Source organism: Panthera tigris, chromosome C2 (genome assembly GCF_018350195.1).
Source record: "Panthera tigris isolate Pti1 chromosome C2, P.tigris_Pti1_mat1.1, whole genome shotgun sequence".
NCBI classification, from domain to species: Eukaryota; Metazoa; Chordata; class Mammalia; order Carnivora; family Felidae; genus Panthera; species Panthera tigris.
In genome coordinates, this window is record NC_056668.1 from 153142025 (window position 1) to 153161500 (window position 19476).

General features: G+C 40.5%; 1 long non-coding RNA gene across 1 annotated transcript; it reads left to right on the plus strand.

Moving 5' to 3' along the window:
• Positions 1 to 2720: 2720 nt before the first annotated feature.
• On the plus strand, positions 2721 to 18064 carry LOC102961095. Its single transcript, XR_006222197.1, has 7 exons — positions 2721 to 2938; positions 3943 to 4140; positions 4336 to 5070; positions 5471 to 5711; positions 10561 to 10667; positions 12809 to 13208; positions 17761 to 18064. It is a non-coding gene; the product is annotated as an uncharacterized LOC102961095 (long non-coding RNA).
• Positions 18065 to 19476: the final 1412 nt, after the last annotated feature.

Here is a 19476-nt window from a genome sequence, read left to right on the forward strand (position 1 = left end):
TGTTCTCTTTCCTTTCTAAACGCACACATTTCCTGGGCACGGAACTGACCGGCCATCCCATACCCTGGTCTTCTAGCGACAGCATTAAAACGTCTGCGTTGGCACCAGGCACAAGTTGTAACCAGATCATACAAGCACAGTTTACGCTTTGTCTAAATTCAAACTGTAAGTAGCAAAGGGCTAATGATAACGGTAAACAACAGACTGAGGCAGTGACTCTGGGTTCCCATCTAGAGCTGTCATATATGTGCTGTGTAACCTTGGGCAAGTCACTTAACCTCCCTGGGCCACTTCATCTTTCCAGACCTACACAAAACATAAATTCAAAAAGTTTAAGGGATTACATAAAAGATTTGATCGGTAAGACTTTGGCTGTTTGTTTAAATGGATGAACGTGGGTATCACATTTCTCAAGTGTTTACATTTTATTAGATACGCTTAAAGAGTTTTATTTTAAAACGTCAGCGTCTCTGGTAATTACATGCTTTACAACTCGTTACATTTATAATAAAGTTTTCTGTGTCACCTCTAAATATATAAAGAGGTGCCTATCTTCTCAAAATCCTTTTTAGGAAAAAAAAAAGTTATTTTTTAGGAGTAAAAAGAACACAAACCTTGAAGATCATAGATGCAGATCTCTCCCTTCCAAAGACAATAGGAAAATGAAAATTAGTTTTGGTATAAAGCCATCACTGGGACCATATGAAGTCTTAAAACAGTCTTTAATCTGTATTAATGATTAATATAAAGTTTTTTTCAGGATTTATAAATGGAAACTTTCAATTGAGAGCTGACGTAAATTTAATGCAATCCCAAATAAACTGGTGGCTATTTTCAATCACAGTACTGCAGGGGGAGAAAGGCAACATCAAAAATGGAAAATTCAAAAACATCTCAAAAAAGTTTGACAAAAATTGGTATATTCAGTAGAATTAAAGTGATCGTTTTGGCTTTCTAGTCCACTGAAAACCGCAGAGCGATCAAATTATGCATCGTTTTCAAGCTTCGCATCAATGATTTGGCCCTATTTTCCTGTCAGCTTGATTCTCAAACTTTTATATGAATAACAGCCTAAAAATTGATGAATCATGGATAATGGAATAATTGTCTTTTCACTGAGAAAAGAAAAAAAAGTAAAGACTTTAAGCAACAAAGCTTTTGGGGTGGGAGGGATGTTCGTGATTCTCTTTGTCATCACCTCCATCCAGAAAGAGATTTCTATTTCTTCAGTTCTAAAATGTGAACCACATTGCAGGAAACATGATACACGTGGGTCACACAGAGGTGAAACGCCAACACTTTTCCAAGTCTGCCCCCGATGTAACAAGGACAGTTTGTGTCAAGAGGAAGGAGGAAACTATATTTCCAACTATTCATGGTGATTACATAGAGGGGGGGAAATCTAAACAGATTCGTTAAAGAAAACGTTCTAGGGGCACCTGAGTGGCTCAGTAGGTTAGGTTGTTGGACTTTGGCTCAGGTCATGACCTTGCTGTTTCTGAGTTCAAGCCCCACATCAGGCTCTGTGCTGACAGCTTGGAGCCTGCTTTGGATTCTCTCTCTCCCCCTCTCTCTCTCTCTCAAAAAAAAAAAAAAAAAATTTTTTAATTAAAAAAAAAAAGAAAATGTTCTCATTTTCCTCCATACGATTCTGAATAATTTACAGTAAGTTATTCATATCTTGTGTGAATAAAATAGTTTGAAAATATACTCTTAAAACGGGAGTGGGGCTTATGATCCAGATTTCCTTTGTGATGATTTCACCTCCTTTTTTCATTCGAATCGATGACAGTATTTAAATTCCTGTGCCGATTTAGGGTTTACAAAGGTTCTCACTTATTTTTCTTAACTGATCTGTACATTGCTCTTGTAGGCAGGTGTTAATATCCCTGCTTTACAGATGAGAAAACAGAGGACAGAGAGGCTGACTGATTTGCCCAAGGATATAGAGCTAGTAAGTTAAAAACCTAGTCTGTCATTACAAAATTTAGGAGTTTGCTCCCTAACAGTAGGGAATATCCGCTTTCACCGTGGGGAGAGAGCTGAATTCGTAAAAACAAAGGGTGGAAGGGCGGTTACCAGAGTCTGCAGGAGCGGGGAGCACGGGGGCGGAGGGGGGTATGGTTTAAGGGTACAAGCTTGCAGCCAGGAAATCGGTAAGTGGTGGGATGCAGTGGGCAGTGTAGCAATTCCAGACGACAATACTGTGTTCTAAACTTCCAAGTTGCTAAGAGACCAGATCTTAATTGTTCTGAGCACACACAAAAGGTAATTAAGTGACATGCTAGAGATGTTAGCTAATGCCAGGGTGGTAATCACGTTACGAATGTAGCAGCCTATGCAGCCTATGAAACCAACAAGCCGCATACACCTTGAACTTCTATGATGCTACGTGTAAATTATATCTCAATAAAATACAAGTTGTAAAACATAAAAAAAAAAAAAAAAAAAAAAAAAAGCTATTGCCTAAGATCCCCGTTTCTTCCCAAGGATTTTAAATCTATTTTCGGTCTCTCGTACTCTGGTTCGCTGTTCAACCGTGGCAGTCACGTGAAGGCATCTGGGTAAGAGTGTAAAGGGAAAGATCTCGTCTGTACTCGGATTTTAAGAGCTAGAGCAGTGTTATAAGAGTGATTTCAGCATGTGTGCAGTCTTTCAGAAAGAACTTGGGCTTCTGCTGTGAAGGAAGTTAAAATAAAATCTTTAGGAAATTAGTTTGCCCCGTGTCATGTCTCAAAAAATAACAGTCTTCGGCAATAGCAAAGATTTTGTTTTAAGGTCAGGGCATTCAACTTTGGTGCTATTTTTAGTGACTTTTCTACCTGAAACATTCAATGAATTATTCATAGCTCCACGGAAGCGGCCGTGCCCTCTGTTGGTGTTTGAAAATAACGACAGATTCTAGAACGTTTGCTACAACTGAGGATGTCGGCCGCAGGTAAGGAAGCAGCAATCCCGCCAGGTCCCAGCCCCTCTCTCATGGGAAGCAGGCACTGTCATTTTGTCAGGGAAACCTTCCTTACCTCCGACACAAGTGGTGCTGGAGACAGCACGAGAGATCTATTATTTTGGAGGTGGGGTAATCATCGTCGTTATTCCCATCTCTGTGCCTCCGCTTCTGGCACTCGTTCTCAGATCTGGTTCTTTGAAGTCACCCGATATTGCAGTTTTTAAACTTAAAGATGGACAGATGCCCTGCCAGAAAAGGTTGCTGTGATGGGATGATCAGGATTGGAAGATGGTCGTGAAAATTACACGCCGCCCACCTTGCTCACTGCCCTCCAGCAAACACCTGTGATTTGATAGTGAAAGAAACCCAACCCCCCAGCAGAGTGGCTCACGCCCCGTGTGTGACTGAGCTCTGTTGTGGGACCAGAAAGGCAAAAGAAAGGAGGCAGAGGTGAGAGAGGCCTTGAGTCGGGGCATGGGTGGGATTTACCAGGGTGAACACCAAACACAATCTTATAAACATGGTGATGATAAATTGGCCAGAGTTATTTCAGTGATAGGGAGGAGGAAGAAGAGAAGAGGAAGGAAAAAGGAGTCCGTGTAACGCGGATCTCCAAAGTGCTTAAGGGTCATCAGGTCAGACACGCCGAGATTCACGTTTGAACTTCACCTTGAGAAAGTGGCTACAGAGCTCGGCACTCAAGTTCTCCTCGTGTGTAAAATGAAGATGCCTCAAAGATAGGTCTGCACAATGCCTGGGACGCAAGGGGAAATCAACAAATGCGTACCAACTTTCTTTTCTCTACTCTAAAACCAGTGTCCATAACCTGAAAACCCATATGGTCAGCATTTACCCAATTCTATTTTAAAGTAATGACGGGAGGGTAGACCGCTTAAATGGAGTTCCCGTCTCCATTCCTTGTTCGTGTCGGTTGTGCTATATCCCTGCACTTTCCAAAGTATAATGACTATTCCTTTGCCTTTGCTCGGAAGACTCACCTTGGAGATTTGGAAGGGAAGGCCCAGAAGTCTTAGCACCAAACCAAAGCAGCCACAAAAAAGCCTGTTTTAGCAACTCCCAGTGGCATCGGATTCATTGGGCCAGCTAAGGTCTTCTGACACCAAGGGGATCACCCATTTTTACCAACCTACAGCTCTTATTTTCTCTACATTAAATTAAATCCATCTTTGGTAAGTTGCGTAAGCCGCTTCAAAGTGGTAATCAATTTCCCCTTTTAGTTATCAACTATGATAAAATTAGGTGTGACCCTGCAGATTGAGGACTGGGAAATTTTAGGTCACAGCGTTGATCCAATGACACTTTAGGAAAGACACTGTGATCACCTTGTTTAGTCTGCTATCAAAACCATCATCGTTTTGTTACAGGTAGAGCTTCATCTCCGGATCTAGACGGAATCTGTTTCGAAGTCTAAGTGTGCGACTTACTACTTACGGAATGAATAGCAAAGTCTAGGCTGCGGAGTCTCAGTAACTGTGTTCCTGTATTGAAGATACTTAATGACCTCCTCTGTACATTGGACTGGGAGTTTGAAATCAAACAACTGTGGACAGAGCCAACAATGTGGTACTTCTCCAGGAAATGTTAGATCACTTACAAAATGTCACTGTCACCTAATTTAAAATCCCCTTCCACCCCCACGTTTTCAAAAATGGGACAGATTACTGGACTTGGCAGGATTGATCCCGTAGCCTACTAGACTTTGAATACAAGGTTGGAAATTAAGTAGAAATTCTAACCCCTTATATACACCTTTCCCCTTCAATTTGTTGAAGATTTCAAAGAGAGTCTTAAACATGAATAAGAGGTTTAAACCTGAGGCCAAGGAAAAAGATTTAAAAAATGATATTTGGAGTTACAGAATTAAAATCTATTTGGAATTGAAAAGCATCGAGGTGATATTGTCCAATGTCGTTGAAACCTGCAGGACCCAACCTCCTAAGAAAGAGAAGGACTTCCTCTGGTTATAGAGGTTTTGAGAACAGCTAGACCCAGGATTCTGAGATTTGGAGTCTTTTCAGTAATGGGAAGAAGGTGGCAGAGGACAAAACTAAGGCATTGTTATAATGTTCATCTTCAGAGACCTTACAGATCATTAAAAGGTAGGCTAATGACTACGGATCATTAAAAGGTAGGCTAAAGACTTTCTGTCGTAAGGCTATATCACAGTATCCCAGCTAGAGGACAAAGTGAAGCATCATCCTCGCTCCAATGGTATCCCTTTGTGGTTCTTAGGTCAGTGCAAGGCCTTCTTAGTGAGCCCCTAAAAACTAGAGTATGCAGTAGAGTAAAATGGTTCCATGCACTGGAGTTGGAAGGTGCTGTGTGCCTTCCATTTGATTTAAAAAATAGTCATGGTGTTCCAATTTTCCCACCTAAAATATGAGAATTATAGTACCCACATCATACAGTTTATGAAATCCGTAAGAAAATACACGTATCGCATATGATGCCCCAAATGAGTGTGTGTTCAATAATTGGTTCTTTCCTCTCACTGCCAAGTGCACAACACGGAGATAGTAAGCCACACAGAAGAGCCTGAGCTTAGACGATGGGTGAACAATGGGAAATCCGGGCAGCGTCTGCCTGAGCTTGGCAAGGAGACCCCACAAGGAAGTCATTCTCTCCTCAGTGTGCCGACAACAGCATCCATCCGACTCAGAGGCTGTGAGCTGTTCACCGTCCTTATAAGACGTGGGCCTGGAGACACAGCTGGAGTTCTTGTCATTGTGGAATTCAGCCGGTGAGCCTTGGCTGTCAAGTCTGGGGGGTAGCTAAACCTGAACTAGTCCAGAGACCACATCAGTATCCCTCTATTTATTCAAGTGTTTATGAACTTCTTATACAGACTTGCACTTCTCTCGAGGGAGGGAGAGTTGAAAAAGACAAAAAGTAGGAGAAATATGGTGCAGGGAGTAAACAGCCGCTCATCAGAACACCTACTGTCTACTGGGCATGAAGGTATCCCCTTCGGATACATATTATCTCTTTTAGTATTCACTACAATATGGAAGATAGTTCTTTTCCCCATTACCCAGAAAGGTTAAATACTTGCCTGATGTCTCAACCAAAACAGATTAAACCTGGAATTCACACCCAGGTCTGGCTCCCAAATCCACATAATTTTCACTCATCTCAACCCATTATTAGAAGAGCCAAGACGTGATCAACGGGGACAACTCTGAAAACATACGGACGTTATTCTGTACCTGTATGAGAGTTTATTGAAAAATATTGGGAGAGAGCATCTTCCATCACTGCCCGACATAGAGGATAGAAAATGACAGCTTGCATTATTAATCCCGGTGACCATTTATTTCTGCTCTACTACGAATAATTGAGGGCTCGGTGTCCACTAGAAGTAAGGTTAATCGAGACAGGTATTTAACTTCTAGGGAGGCTTCTTAGTACAAGACGGAGGGAAAAGAAGTATGCAGGAAGAAAGCATAGGCTTTTTTCAGATCATTTTAACGGCTTTTTAATATTCAGAAATATTTTCAAAAGGCCCATTAATTCCCATACTTAACATCTCTTTCAGGGAACCCTGATTGAATCTTGACTCATTAGCACCCGATGCTTGTAACAAAAGGATCATTCTGTTCTTTCCTTCTGCATCACAATTTCCACCTAATGGCTGTTTTATTTTGAATGAATTGCTAAGGTAGCTTTCAGAGGAATCTCACTAAATACACTTAAAAGCACCTTTCACCAGCATCGAACCATTGTTCCTTGGTCTTCAGTTCATAATTGTCGTCGTCCCCACCCCTCTGCACCCTACCCACTTCAACTTTCACCGTTACAATTCCGAATGGTAGTTTTCCTGAAGGCTGCCTGTGAACTTAAGTGAAGGGAAACGTATGTCAGGACGTTCTGCTGACAGAATGTACGTCCAGGAGAGATGCCGTCTACAAGTGCAGGAAGTTCAGGGAAGAACAGGGCTGCTGACATTCTCAGAACTCTGCAAGCCAGCTTACAGCTTCTGGAACTCACCTTATGAAGTGGACCTGTCGGTCTTCTCCCTCCCGGATTTCATACTGGCTCAGCCAGCTCCTATCACGTACTACTCAAGAAAGGCTCCCATCTGTTCCACGGAGTCTGTGAACAGTGCACACTCCAGAGCGTCATTAGTGTGTGAGAGGGAGATTCCAGACTTCTAGGAAGGACGTGGTGGTCTTAGAGTCACGGTGGGGAGGCTTCCATGGTGAGAGAGCAGGAGAGAGAATCACCTTGGCACACAGATTTCATGAGGCCAGACTTACCTGAATGTTCCCCCCACCCAACACAAACAACAAACAAACGCAGACAGGTACTTAAAATATTTGAAATCTACCTGAGAAAACCTTTCAAATAATTATCCATTGTAAGGATTTCAAACAAGGAGAAAAGGAGTTATGTTCATGGTAAGGGAGACCAGGGAATATCGTAGAGAAGTCAGTTCTCCCTAAGTAAATCTATAAATTCGATGTTACCCCAGTACAATACATACATTGTGTTGGGGTCTAGACTGTTTGAAGACAATACCATTCCTGAAGCCAAGAATAGTGAGAAAAATCCTGAAAGACCAGAGCAATTTGGGAAGCAGCCTTACCAAATTATAACTCCGCTATAATGAAACACGGTAACGTTGGCTCAGGAATGGACCTACAGGCTAACTGAACCAAAGGCAAAGCTCTAAAATATATACCAGGGAATCTTAACACATGACAGTGGAATCTTAATATAGGACCAAGATGATATCTCAAATTAGCAGGGAATGGATGAAATTTTTTGTAAGTGGTCTTGGAAAATTGGATAGCCATTTGAAAAAAGATAAAGTTTTTGTATAACACACCATACACAAAACAAATGCCAAATAGGTGAGAGATTTGAATGTTCTGTTTTTGCTAAATGCTTATTTTTTTTGAGAGAGAGGGAGGGAGAGAAAGGATCCGTAGTGCTGTCAGTGCAGAGCCTGATGTGGGGCTTTAACTCAGGAACCAGGAGATCATGACCTGAGCTAAAGTCAGTCACTTAACCAGCGGAACCACCCAAGCACCTCAAGATCTAAATGTTTCTTTAAAAGGCTATACAGGTACTATAAAAGAACGGATGGATTTCACTATAAAACGAAGGGGTAGAAAATTTCTCTATGATTCAAAGTTCAGAAGCAATAAGAAAATGTTGGAGTTTCAATTACATGATAAAGCATTTGTAACTTACAAAGCATTGACAAAGCCCCAAAATTAAAATACGGGGACAATCAGTACACAACTATGTAACATAAAAAAAAAGATCAGAAATCTCTAACATATAAAGAACTAAAAAATTTTAAGGAAAACAGAAAAATGGGCAAAATACATGAATAAGCAGTTCATAGAAAAATAATTTAAGATGGCCCTTAAATATATGAAACGATACTCTCACTGACAAGGGAACTGTAACTTTAATGTTCTTAATGTGTTTTAGAAAACATAATTTTCAGTGACAAGGGAGAAAATTAATATAAAATCAAATAAGTAGGTCAAAAATCTTTGACATTTTAACTGAAAATATAAACTTCTGACTCTTCAAAAATACATATTTCTTCTATGCACTTAATCAACAGAGCTTTGAAACATACGATACAAAACCTGATAGGTCTTAAGGGGGAAATAGAAAAATTGTCAACTATAGTTGGAGACTTTAACACTTTTTTCTCTCAGGAATTGATACAGTAAATAAGCAGGAAAATCAGTGAGGATATAGATACCCGGAGCTGTCAATCAACTTGACCTAATTGCTATTTATAGAGCACTCCACCAAAATATAGCAGAATACACATTCTTCTCAAGTGTAAATGAAACAGACACTGAGCCGGACTATATCCTGAGTCATAAAATAAGACTTAACAAATTAAATATGTGCATTTATGAAACAATTTTATATTTTTCCTTGGACCATAACAAAATTAAGCCAAAGATCACTAACGAGAGATATCTAGAAACATCCCTAATTATTCCGACATTAAAGACAGAATTCTAAAAACCCAAAAAGAAATCACAAGGAGAGTTTTTAAATGAGACATACTATATCAAAATTTGTGAGAAACCACTAACGCAGGGCAGAGAGGGAAAATTTATAGCATTAAATGTTTCTATTAGAAAACAAAAGAGATCTAAAACCAGTAGACCAAGCTTCCACCTTAGGAAACTAGAGAAAGATGAACATGTTAAACACAAAGAAGAAAGGGAAAAAAATGAAAATAAAACAGAAAAGCAATAGGGACCATCAATTAAGCCAAAAGCTGGATCCCTGAAACGATCAATAAACTTGATAAATCTTTAGTGTGGCTGATCAAAAAGAAAAGAGGAAAAAAACAAGTTATTGATTAAAGGAGTACAGACATCACTATTTATCCCAAAGACACTAAAAGAATAAGAGAATACTAAGAAAAATCCTATGCCCATGAGTCTCACAATTTAGAGGACACGTACCAGTTCTTTGAAAGATACAAACTACTAATCCCACTCAAGAAGGAAAAAATAATCTAAATAACCTATATCTATTAAAAATTTAATTTCTGGAGCAGTTGGTGAAGATTCCAACTCAGGTCAGGATCTCATTGGTTCGTGGGATTGAGCCTGAGTTGGGCCCCCTGCTGACAATGCAGAGTCTGCTTAGGATTCTCTCTCTCTCTCTCTCTCTGTCTCTCTCTGTCTCTGTCTCTTTCTGCCCCTCCCCTGCTTGTGCTCTCTCTTAAAAAAATAAACAAACTTAAAAAATTTCTTGTTCAAAATTAAGAGAAAAGACTGTCAGATCCAGACCGTGTCACTGGTGAATTATACAAAATATTTAAACAGCAAATAATAAAATTTCCACTAAATTTCTTCCATAAAATAGAAGAGGGAACAGTTCCAAACTCATTATACAAGCCCAGCATTAACATACAACTAGGGGCACCTGGGTGGCTCAGTTGATTAAGCTGATTTTGGCTCAGGGCATGATCTCATGGTTTGTGAGTTCGAGCCCTGCATTGGGCTCTGTGCTGACAGCTCAGGGCCTGGAGCCTACTTTGGATTCTGTGTCTCCCTCTCTCTCTGCCCCTCCTCCACTCATGCTCTGTTTCTCTCTCTGTCTCAAAAATAAATAAACGTTAAAATTTTTTTTTTAAATAAAAAATAAAATTTTTTTTCAATTGAAAAAACCCATAAAACTAAAACCAGGCAAAGACATTACAAGGAAACTATAATTCAATATTCGTCATGAATGTAGACACAGAAATTCTTGACAAAATGTCAGCACATCAAATTCAACAATATATAAACATAATTGTCACAACCAAGTGGGGTTCATCCCAGGAGTGCAAGATTGATTCAACATTCAAAAATCAATCGTTGAAATTCACAGTAATAACAAACTAAATAAGCAAATCATATGCTCATGTCAATAGTTATGTAAAAAAAAAAATTCACCAAATTCAACATCCATTCATGGCTAAAAAAAAAACAAAACAAACACTCTCAACAACACAAGAATAGAAGGTAACGTCCCTAAGCTACTGAAGAGCATACACAAAAAAATTTAGATCTTACTTCCTACTTACTGACGATTATGCATCATGATCTTTTCTCAAGGATCAGAAATCGGGTCAGGATGTCTTCTCATGCCATTCCTATTCAATATCAAACAGGAAGACCTAACCAGTACGACAAGGAAAGAACGAGAAATACAGAGTAGAAAGGTAAGAAATAACAACTTCTGTACTTAGTAACAGCCTGAATGTCTGTGTAGAAAATCCCAGAGAGTCTACAAAAATGCTCCCGGAACTAATATGTGATATTAACATGGGTATAGAGTACCAGGTTATTACATAAAAATCAGTTGTGTTGTGTGCCAGCAATATGCAGTTGGGACTTGAAATTGGAAACAAAAATAGTATTAATCACAGTAGGAACAAAAACAATGAAGTACTTAGGTACAAATATATCAACACATGTGCAGAGTCTGTAAGCTAAAAACTACAAAACAGTTACGAAAAGGAATCAAATATCTAACTAAATAAAGAGAATGTATCATGGTCCTGAATTGAATATCCAAGATTCCGAAGATGCCGGTTCTGTTTGATCTATAGACTCAACAAAATCTCAATCAGAGTTGTAGTATGCTTTTTGTGACAAGCTGATCTAAAAGTTAGATGGCAGAGCAAAGGATCTAGAATCATTAAAACCATTCTGATGGGGAAAAAAAGCAGTGTTGGTGGACTCAAATTCCTGATTTCAAGACTTACTATCTGCAGCGGTAACTACAATAGTGTGGTATTGGGAAAGGGTAGACACAGGGAACAGAAGGGAAAGCAGAGAAATGTACCCACACGTTGTACCTACAACTGATTATTTTGATATGGGGTCAAAGGCAATTTAATGAAGAAAGAATAATTTTTAGAAAACATAGTGCTGATATCATTGGATATCCTTCTGCTAAAAAGCAAACTTTGACACTTACTTTATATCTCATACAAAGATGAACTATGAATGGATAATAGATATCAATATAAAACAAAATTATAAAATTTTCAGAAAAAAATAGGAGACAATCTGTGTGACCTTGAGTTTGGCAATAAATTTATACAACATCGAAGACATGATCTATAAAAAGATGAAAAGTTATACTTTTCAAAATGAAAAACTTTGGCTCCTCAAAGGTTACTCTTGGAATGAAAAACCAAAATACAGGCTGAAAAAAGTATTTGCAAGTCACATATCTGAGAAATGACTTGTATCAAGATTATGGAAAGAAGTCTTACAACTCCATAATAAGAAAACAAACTACCCAGTTAGAAAATTGGGCAAAATATCTGAAGAGACACTTCACAATCCCGTGAGACAAAAACAACAGGAAAGCCATTACAAAAAGATCGAGCTGCTCAAGGATATTGACTTTGATCCCTTGAATCATAATGTCATATCCCAGAGAAAGAATGCTTTGGGAGGCCTTCTGAAACTGCCTCTGGTTTTATTTGAATATTAAACCTTGTTGCCTCAGATTTCTCTGTAGTTTTAATAGTTCTGGCTTTTGTTTAACTCAGCTGGAGCTTTTTAAAAGGCTAATATAAGCATCTAATAAAGATTCCAATATTGGAAACAATATGCAGTGAAAATTTAATCTTCCTTGTACGCTTGACTTTCAAGCTCTTGCCTGGAACCCTAATGTTAACTCTAGCTGTCACCCTAATCTTCTCCTGGTTTCTAGTGCAGTGTCAATTCTTCCATGAAGTCCGAGGAGAATGATAATACACACACACTTTTCTGCATCTTGTAGTTCTCGTCAACACACACACACACACACACAGAGTATTTAATGTGATTTTGTTGAGGTACCACAATTTTTTACCAGCATGCATTAATGAATGTCTTTGTGGTTTCCACTTGGTGCTACACACAATATTGAAATTTAAACCATTGTGTCTTTTCATATATGTATATGTATATATTTTGCTCAACTATATATATATATATATACATATATATATATATGTATATATATATATATATATATACATATATAATTTTTTTTATGGTCTTCACTATTTTGAAAACAACTCATGAACCTACACACTCCAGGGTTGAAACTAATGCTAGAGATATTTTTGGAACAGTCCAAAGTATTTTCACCAAATGATGTTTTCTTAGCTATTCCGTTGCCCTAATTTACCCAACCACTGAGTTCACTTCAACAAACTGAACATGTGATGGGCCCCTCCAATGTGCCAACCACTGCACTAGGTGTTCTAACCAATACCATAGAGACCTGGACACAAATCTTAGAATCAGCCTGCATCTAAGAGGAGTGAAATTAATAAATACATGCATACTATCTCCACAGAGTTTATCATTAACATCTTGTGAAGTTCACTGGAAGACGATGAGACTGGCTCTGCTACGTCTGGGAATGGCGAGGCATCCAAATGCTGATCACCGCATGCAATTAAGTAGAGAGAATGGCTGAAGATCTGCAGGATGTCCTTGGACATTTGGAGCACGGAGAGTATTTTCGGCCAATTCTATTTAGAGAAAATCGGATGCTTAATGACTGTGGTTTAGAGGTCCACAATAAGACTAATGGACTGAAAACCCAAGAGAAGTGCTCATGGCAGGAAGAGCATCAAGAGGATATAAAGTTATGGAAAATAAATGACGATCCATGTTACCACCAATAGGCCCTCCTGTGAACCCAACCACCTGTGCAAGGTCATTACTGCAACAGAGAATCAAGTCTGCTCCAGGTAGGTGCCAGGATGCTGGGGGCTAGTCGTGTACTCTGTGCTCAGGGTTTAGGCCGGTGCCTGACAGCATGGTAAACACACAATAAGTGTTGGTTGTGTTTTCTCCTCCTTCCTCTGCCCTCCCCTTCTCTCCATCACCACTTCTCCTGGCTGTGGACCCCAAGTATCAACTCTTCTTTTGACTCCCCCTTTTTGATGTCCACACTCGGACACACTTGGATTAGCCCTGACCACACGGGTGCACAGCCACTTTCTCTGTCGGGTCCTGCCGGTGGGACCTCACAATCCTGTCCCTGCTCAGACCAGGAAAAGAGGTTCTGTGGAATCTAGAGCAATTGTGACCAAAGAAGAAAGCGAGGAAGAGAGAAGCTGGACGTGAATAAACAGGGCAGAAAAGAACATCTTTAATTCATTTCCCTGCCTCCCTCTGATTTTTAATACCTCAACTTTCATGAGAGCAGAGCATGATACTTCTAACTTAATTTGATCATTGAATGATATGGAATATCATTGATTATTCCCATGTTCAGGCACATATTAATTTCATATACTTAATATGCCTTAATACTCAGGCACATATTAATTTCATACACTTCCTGTGCTATGTTTAGACATTTACCCTAATAAAGGGCGATGTTTAAAGAAAAAGTTGACCCTGAAATGCCTTCCATTCCCTGAACACACGAGTTGGCCCATTCTGTGGGTTTGCAAACCAACCATCAGATGTATAAAATGGTTGAAGCGGCTTTACTGGTAATATCAGGTACAGCTGCTAACTCTAAATCATAGTTGCTCTAAAAGTTTCATGTAAGTGACAATTTTCTGTGCAGAGTGTTAAAAACCACTTTATAATAGCAACTCCCACAAAACCTCTTCGGTTATATGGGTCTGTTAGCATTTTATTTTAAACACCCTTTTGACAGGTGTATTATGTAGTTATTATATTTTCCATGCATAGAACATTCTTGACATTCACTTCACTTGTAGTTTTCGATTAGAAAAGGAAAAAGTTCAGGAAAAAATCATCTGCTTGGCTGAATGAGAATGAAAGAGAAGTCCATTTTGCAGGGACTCTCTGTATCATTGACCTGAAGTAAAACAAATGCAAAACTCATTCAGACGATCTTCATTCATTTGGGCACTCACAAACTCATTCATTTATTCAGTATTTATTTTAACTTTTTTCTTCCCCCATGCATGTGGCCTTGTGCCAAACATCAGGAATCTGAAGACAAAGACCCAGTCTGTGACTACACAAAGTTCATTCTCTTATGTGGGAAGCAGTAATGCAGACAAGCAAATTACTGCAAAGCAGCCATTAGATGTGCTAGGAATAGAAGGGGCATAAAGACAAGTGAGAGCCAGGAAAAACCTGATGCAAAAGGTGTTTCTCCTCAGAGGGGTCATCGGAGATAAGCGTTCAAGGCTGAGGATATTGCGTCCCAAGTGCAGAGGGGAAGGGAGAAGCAGAGAAGCTGGGCACACGAGATAGTTCAGTACGGCTGGCAAAAAGAGTCAAGGCCCTGGAGTGGAGTGGAACAGTGAGGGTCCAGACCATCGGAGACGGTCTCAAGAGGGAACTTCAGGGCCGCAGAAGTGGGAGAGGTACATGGTACAATCATGCCGTGGTCTTTCCATGGTATTTAGGGCTCTCCTTATGTGATCTTGAGGTCTTTCCTTCCACCTCCCCATTCCCTCCCTCACCAGCCACAAGGACCTCTTTCCTGCTATTGCTGAAGGAGGCCGAGCAAATTCACCACCAGCCCCCACTTCTCCCTCCCAAGGCTTTGTACTTAGGCTTTCTTCTGTTTGGTCTGTTTTCTTCCCACTCAGCATGCTCTTGTTCCTTCGCTTTATTCAAATCTCTACTCAAGGGCACCTCCTTAGAGAACTTTGCCAGACTATCCTGTGTAAAGTAGAAGCATCTCATTATATGTATATATAATGCTTTGCTTTTTCTTTTTTACTTTATTAGGCTAAGTGACACTTTGAATTATAGGAGATATTATTTATTGTCTGTATCCCTTACTAAAATGTAAGCCATTTCAGGGCAGAGACTGTTTCTGTGACCATAGAAACAGCAATTAAAATACCCCCTGACATGTAGATGATGGCCCATAAACGTCTGCTGAGTGATGAACGCATCAAAGAGACCGATTCCTGTACGCATGTGCACACTCCACTGTTGTTACAGCCCCCCCACGCCCTATACGATACCAGAGTGGAAAAGTTGGTGAAAGTTGTCCCTGACCTCATTTTAGTTTCAAGTTTTAAGAGACCTTGGAAAAGAGCTCTTTACTAACGCGAAGTAATAAAGTCTTGAGAAAGAACCTTCCGTGCCTTAGAACCTTCTGTGATGGGAAATGGTACTTTTTCACCCACTATCTTCCCTCACCGGGTGACAGCCCTAAAATAAGAAAAGATTTGATAAGCAAGTGGTTTGCCAACGAATTTCTTTCCCGTAGGTGCTTTGTTGAGTTTGGCATGGAGCTAACGAAGGAACTCTTATCCAAAGATCTTACTCTGGCGATCCCAGAACAGCACATGTTTCCGTATCACCGGTCAATCTTATCTCTAACGGCTATAGAAAAATCCCTTGCCCCAATAACACGTCAAATTTCCTCGGAGCGTGGACAGTCTTCCTTAATCAAATTGTCCATCACAGGGGAAGAGGTGGTTGCTCAGATCCTGGGAAGAAGGGAAGAGAGGATTTCCTTCATATATTCTTTCAGCACAAATTGCACAGCTTCCATTAACTATAGTCTCCTTTAGGATGTCTAGTCTTTAGTGGGTCATCTGGGGTCAGAAGTGAGCAGATGGGAGGTATGAAAAAGGTGTGGCCAGCTAACACTGATTGCCTCCGAAGGGTGGCCATATGGGTGATGCAGGTGTCTTTGAATTCTATGAATTCAAATTTTTCCAGGATAAACGTGTATCCAGTGTAAAAGCAGGAAATAAAATAATGCCCACCTATGCTGTTTCCTAGCCAACAAATTTAAGAATTCCGTCCTTGTGCCTCCAGGACCTGTTGAACATAGAGAGCTCTTCCTTTAGGCTTGGGTAACTGCTGGCCCATGACTGCCTCGCCTTCTCTAGTCGTAGAATTTCAATTTGACATGGGCCGGTGGACTCTAGCCAAGATTTTCTTTTGAGGGCCCCATGAAGTCCTTACTGAGAAGGTTCAATGGCCCCATGAAGTCATTACTGAGAAGGTTCAATGGCCCCATGAAGTCATTACTGAGAAGGTTCAATGGCCCCATGAAGTCATTACTGAGAAGGTTCAATGACCGCCCCGCTTCGGAAAATCGACAAAATGCTAGCCTTTCCCTTCTTTCCGGTCACCACTCTTACGGGATGGAGAGGGGAAAAATCCTGTCCCAAAGAGGTATGGGGTTTCTTGTTCTAAATGCATTGTCCTGCCCATTTCATTTTTTGTGCTCAAACTACAGGGAAAGTTGCAGTGGTACACCCAAGTGTATACCCTTGGCTAACTCTGATTGTTTCATGATGGTTTTCTTCTAATCTCTGCAGTCTCTAGTTTTAACGACAACCTGTTCTTCGTGTCCTATTCTCAACCTGCGATGTACCTCGCAGACGTGTGTCTCATTGCCTTTTACAAGGGATGCGTCTGTAGATGGTGCTTCTGACTTTTCACGTCTTTGAAGGGAGCTGTCAAGTGCAACAGATTTCAAGCTAAGCAGCCTTCTTTTTCACTTCTGGAACTGCTGCCTGCCAGCTGTGTGACCTTTCGCTTAGGCCTCTGTTTCATTTGTGAAATGAGGGGCAACGTGCATTATCTTGGAGATTCAATAACACAGCACAAGCGAAGCTTTAGCCTTGTGTCTGACACTTAGAGCTGAGAGAAGGCTCATTATGATATTGCTAGATATCTTCACCAGAGTCACTGCCGAGGAATCGTTAGCTGTTGTTAAATAAACACCTACTTGGAGCTACTCACCTTGAAGCACCTGTCGTATTGTTGTTCCATTCAGGAACAGCCATATTGTAAACCAACCGCTCTAGAGAACGATTGTCTAACGCCGTGAGGTGCCCAAACACTCCCTCCAAATCTCGCGAGGTCCATCAAGGTGCCGCAGAATCTGTTACAAGTAATCCCACTTCAAACATTTTTTCCAAGGTCACTAAAAACCCCTCTATCCCTTTTTCATGTGCTGTTGTAACTGACCTTTTACTGTTAATTTATATATACATAATGATTTCTCTCAATCTGTTCTCGTGTGTAAATAGAAGAAACTTACAGACTGCCTTTCCTCTCCGAGTCTGAAAATCAGTTTATACCCGTTATGAGACCTTGAATGGAAATGACGATGAAACGTGTCACAAGTTCTTGTTATCGTTTGGAGTCAAGGATGCTTCTAGCACTTGGCAGGGGTAGAGTTGACATTGTAAATACAGGTTTATAGTGGAAATAAACTATTGCACTAAATGGTTAATGCTGCTTTTGGGATCCCCTGGACCAAAACTCCCCTTTGAGAGGGGCTCTTAAACTCACATGGCTCTTACCACCTCCTTCTACTCCCTTTACGTATAGAGAGAAGAAGTGAGAGAGTGAATACACACCTTGGACGTGTCAGTGATTAATGCTCTCAACTGCACTGTGTCCCCTGAAGAGCCAAGGTGCGTAGGTCCGCCTGCCCTGTCTTCTGTGTCTCCCGTCGTGAACAGTTGGACGATCCCAGGGAGAAGCGGTGTCTCCTGGTCTGTTGAAGCAATCAGTGAAGTGAATGAGTAATGAGTGAGAGCACATTAGTGCCATTGGTGGTTAATGAACTCAATCGTCTTTGCTGCGTGCCCCTGATTTCCACAGCTTGCTAAGTAAAAGTTTATTTATGGTCTTTAGTGTCTGATAATTTCCACATATGAGCTTTAATAAAGCGAAAATAGGTGCAGGGAGAAGCGCTACAGGAAACTAATGAAAGCAAACATGAAAAATGGAGAAAATAATAAATTTTTATTAGGGATCCCTGCCAAGAAAGCCCTGAATGTGAGAACAAATCACGTTCGCCAAGAAAAAAATACTGGTTAACGTTGATGGGCTCTCTCTGGAGCGAGAGAGTTGGGTATCTTAGCTGTGGGATGCTTTAAAGCAAACCCCAGTTCCAGCCGTTCGTCTTTTGTCACTCTACCCTATGCTTTGGCTACAACTGGTCTTTCAGTGTCATAAAAGACAACACGCAAGTCATTTACTCACCTGGAACGAGTTTCACTACACTCCAGCCCGTCCATTACAGATGGTCTTGCCTTCTGGATTATCCTCCCACATCCCTAGATCCTCACCTCCTAAGGGGGAGTCTTTTCTTTGATGTGGCAGAGGAGCACCGTGTTCTGGGCCACGGGATCCAGATCTATACAGAGCATCTCTGTTAGGACATAGCAAAGCCTTTGGACAGGAAGGAATTTGTTCCAGGTGGAAGGCAAAAGAGACTTGACAATGGCACAAAGAAGGGGGACACAGGCTGGTTATTGAAGGGAAATAAATATTCGGGACCTTGATTAAGGTTTAAGCATCCCAGGGACACCATCCTGCAGAGGCCAGGGAAAAGAGGGGAAAATAACGAAGAAGCCTGATAAGGAGCAACCAATGGAAGAGGAGGAAAATCTAGACTGGAGGCCAAGTCATGGTTTTGTTTCTAAAGGAGAGTATGGGGGCGCCTGGGTGGCTCACAGCTTGTTGGTTCGTGGGTTTGAGCCCCGTGTCGGGCTCTGTGCTGACAGCTCAGAGCCTGGAGCCTGCTTCAGATTCTGTGTCTCCCCACCTCATGCTCTGTTTCTCTTTCTCTCTCAAAAATAAACAAACATTAATAAGATAGGGACAGAGAGTTGAACATTAGGTTTAATAACATAGAGTGTTTTAAAAAGTATTTCAATGTAATAATGGGGCCGGGGGGGGAGGTGGTGAAATCACTGATTACTCTGGCTATAAGACAAAATGGAAAGAGTTGAAATGGAGACAATGAGTATGTTCAATGCTTGGAAGTACTTTTGGTGACAAGGGGCAAATAAAAAATGGGTCACAGTTTGAGAGGAAAGTATTTGAGATAGTTTTTTTTAATATAGAAGAGACAGTATGTTCATATGCTAATATAGGTTATTTATATTAGGAAAATGGTAACATTGAAGAGGGAAATATTCTGGGGTTTTGTTCTAGTGCAAATAGGAAAGAGGAAATGCTTTTAGAAAGGAAGGTAGATAGTTAATCTGTTGTAACATGTGGGAAGGCAGAGCATATAGATATAGATGTTGTTAG